Source organism: Ornithorhynchus anatinus, chromosome 15 (genome assembly GCF_004115215.2).
Source record: "Ornithorhynchus anatinus isolate Pmale09 chromosome 15, mOrnAna1.pri.v4, whole genome shotgun sequence".
Lineage (NCBI taxonomy): Eukaryota > Metazoa > Chordata > Mammalia > Monotremata > Ornithorhynchidae > Ornithorhynchus > Ornithorhynchus anatinus.
In genome coordinates, this window is record NC_041742.1 from 23624332 (window position 1) to 23628167 (window position 3836).

The window sequence follows — 3836 nt, forward strand, 5'->3', positions numbered from 1 at the left end:
AGAGGTGGTAAACAATTTGCTGAACCATTATACTTTTCCTCCAGTGAAAGACAGAAATGTAAACAGTTTTAAGAACGATAAAGATGTCAAATAAACAAATGTTAATTATTAACTTCAGAGAACCATAACACTAGTAGCATTTTATGGACTTTTACAAAGCTTTTACTTTGGGTTAATATTTCCCTAAAATGCTGTCAATGATACATTTGGGTACATATAGTTTTACAAAGTAGCTACAACAGGTAGGAATACATAAATCCAGTGGTGTTTCTGGTTTTGTGATATTAATCTGGAAAATTTTTAGAAGATTCAGTGAGTCCTTGACGGATTCTTTTGTCTTTTGATGGAGAAGTTTGGCCCTGGGAGAACGAACACAACAGTTGTGTCTCAAGCCCACGCAGATCATCACAATGAGTTTCACCACATCTATCCCACACGCAACTCCATAAATTTGACTATATAGATTCTTTAAGAGATGGAAGAGTATGGGCTATGTCTCAGAGCATTATTTTAGGGGAAATAATTTTCTTTTGCCTGATCCATATGCCTTTAATTACAGAAGTAAACAAAGTAAGGACTCAATAAATTTGATTGATTGATTGAGGGACAAATTAGTATGTGACAAGAAAAGCCAGAGCTGTGATTGAGAAAGAAGGCAGCTAGGTCTTGGGAAGGAGTCTGGATCTGAAAATAATAATGATGGTATTCGTTAAGCGCTTACTATGTGCCGAGCACTGTTCTAAGCGCTGGGGGAGATACAGGGTAATCAGGTCGTCCCACGTGAGGCTCATAGTTAATCCCCCTTTTACAGATGAGGTAACTGAGGCACAGAGAAGTTAAGTGACTTGCCCACAGTCACACAGCTGACAAGTGGCAGAGCCGGGAGTCGAACCCATGACCTCTGACTCCGAAGCCCAGGCTCTTTCCACTAAGCCACGCTGCTTCCCAATGAGTCGGGGGTAATAGGAATGGGACCCAAGGAGAGACTCTCTGACAGGGAAGGGAAGAATAAAGCAATATTTTTTATTATAATTATTATACATTTAATTTAATTACAATTTATTACAACATTTGAGCACCCACTGGATGCAATGAGAAGAAGACTCTCGTTCTAGGATGGGAGTTATTTTGGGTTCTGTGCAGTAGTATTTGTGTCCATATCTTTAATTTATTTTTATTTTGAACTGAGCTTAGTTCAGTGCTCCGCACAAAGTAAGCACTCAGAACATACAACTGGCTAACAGACTGACTAAGTAAGTCACGGCCAAAGTCGTGGCCAAGTGCATTATCCCTTCAACTTCTTTCTTTTTGCTTCTCACCAGTCGTACAGTCCAAGATGGACCTCGATGGCCGTCGTCAGCAAAGGTGTTGATTGAGCACCGAAGAAAATGACCAAAACGGAATATACAAGCCTGCCCCAGTCTTGAGGTGCCAGCAGTCCAAAAGAGGGTCAGGTAAGCACGACGTCGTGAGCACTCACTCAGCACAAGCACCAGAGCCAAGAGCCAAAGACATAAAAGTACAAATAACAGAGTTAAACCCTGCTTTCCGGAGATTTACGAATGAAATGCGAGATAGCCGAATGGATTGGATTGCTTGGTCGGGGCAGGAGATGGGTTTATAGCAGCTCTGTGGAAGGGAGGTCGGTGGCTTGGAGAAACAGTCGATGAGCAGTGGCTCGGAGGTAGAAATCAATGCAGTGGATTATGAGAAGGTTTGCTCTGCGGAGAGAAGGGCACAATTAAGTTTGATGGAGTGGATTGATGGGGAGTTATAGAGTCCATGGCGCAAAATTTGAACTTGACTCAAGAAGAAAAGGGGGCCTTCTGATGGCTTTTAAAGAATGAACTGTTGCAATCAGCTTGATGGGGAGAGCCAAGATCTTGGCTAGGCGTAAAAAGACTGGCGGCGGGGAGATCAGCAAAGAAGATGTTCAGAAGTCCAGGTGCAGGGTGATAAGAGCTTGTTTTTAATGGATGGCTGTAAATATAAGAGAAGGGCCCGAGACCTAGGACCCTTGAGGCAGGTATTGGGGAACTCTAGAAACCCTCCCCTCTCTATCCCAGAGAGAGGAAAAGAGGGAGAGAGAGAGAAGAAATCATGTAAAACTGTTTCAAGGACTCTGGAGCCCGAGATGGTTAACCATTGTGTGCCCTGGAGGTTGTTATTATTGTTATTTTTCTTATTACTATTACTGTTATTATTAGTAGTATCAATAATACTACAAATAATAACAATAAGAAGAATTGTGGTATTTGTTAAGAGTTTACTAAGTGCCACACACTGTACTAAGCACTGGTGGGGAGACAAAGCAAAATGGATTGGACACAGTCCCTGTCCCACTTCGGTCTCACCGTCTTAATCCCCATTTTACAAATGAGGTAACTGAGGCACAGAAAAGTGAAGTGACTTGCCCAAGGTAACACAGCAGACAAGTGAAGGAGCCGGGATTAGAACCCATGTCCTTCTGAATCCCAGGCCCGTGCTCTATCCACTAGCCATGCTGCTTCCACTAGGCCATGATGCTTTAAGCATAGCAGGCCTTTCGAAGGGTTGGCAGGGTGGCGGTGACTGTGTTTCTCTTCTACTCAGAGGGTATGTTCCTACAGCACTCGGTGAATATGAAGAAAAAGTGTTTTCCAACTGCCTCTCTTCTTCATCCAACTACCCTCTTTCTCTGCCCTCCCTTCCTCACTCCCAATGAACTCACTGTTTCCCCGGGCCCACTGAGCCCACCAGATGCCAGCTCCCCAAAGGCCCCCTTCCCCTCGTCTTCTCCTTCCTAAACTCCTCCTCATCAGATGGAAGAAAGGAAATGAATCCAAATCACCCTCATCTGGAATGTCAGACTAAAAAGAAGAAAACAAAATAGCACTTGACAAAAAACAGCAGAACCAAAACCGGATTCAGTTATTTCAGAAAAAGTCCTAAAGTAAATGGAAAATCAAACAACCCCCCCCAAAAAAATTGTGTGTATTTCTAATTCAAGCCAGTGAGGAAGAAAACAGGATTAACGTGATCAAATTGAAAGGAAGAGAGATAGATGAAGGAAGGTACAGATTACAGTGACCTCTAAATTGAAAACAAATGCACAGAGGCAGAAGAAGCCGAGCCCTAGCCAACGAGAAGAAGAGTTTGCTTGGGAATTACAAGGTGCCGGTGAGGCGCCGGGGAGCCGCTCGGACAGTCAGTCGCTCGTGGGACTGGCACGGCAGCAGCGACATAGCTGGTTAGCCATATTCTGAGGGCGTCCCCTCTGATCTAGCCAGGGTAGGCCTTAGTAGCCAGAACTTCCTGCCCCATTCTGAGTCCTGGCAGTGCTCCCTCTACCCAACCCCCGTCACCCCCCACCTTGGCCAGGTGCCCAAGTGGGCAAAAAGCTACTTTTCCCTTCCCTTTCTGCCCAGGCTTATGCTGGAGTCCCTGGTGACTCCCTAAGGAATGATAACATGAAATGGATCTCCGTGGTGGGAGGAAACCTCTACTCTCTCGGAAATTAAATGATTCAACTCCAGTCTGGGGCACTGCTGGCCAGCCTGGTAGAGAAGAAACAACAGCAGGAAAGTCGAGGAATTAGCCCAGCAGGGAAGAGGGAGCCAGCCCCACGGACCCTCGAATAATAATAATAATGGTGGTACTTGTTAAGTACTTGCTATGTGCCAGGCACTGTAATAATAATAATAATGTTGGTATTTGCTAAGCGCTTACTATGTGCAGAGCACTGTTCTAAGTACTGGGGTAGACACAAGGGAATCAGGTTGTCCCACGTGAGGCTCACAGTTAATCCCCATTTTACAGATGAGGGAACTGAGGCACAGAGAAGTTAAGTGACTTGC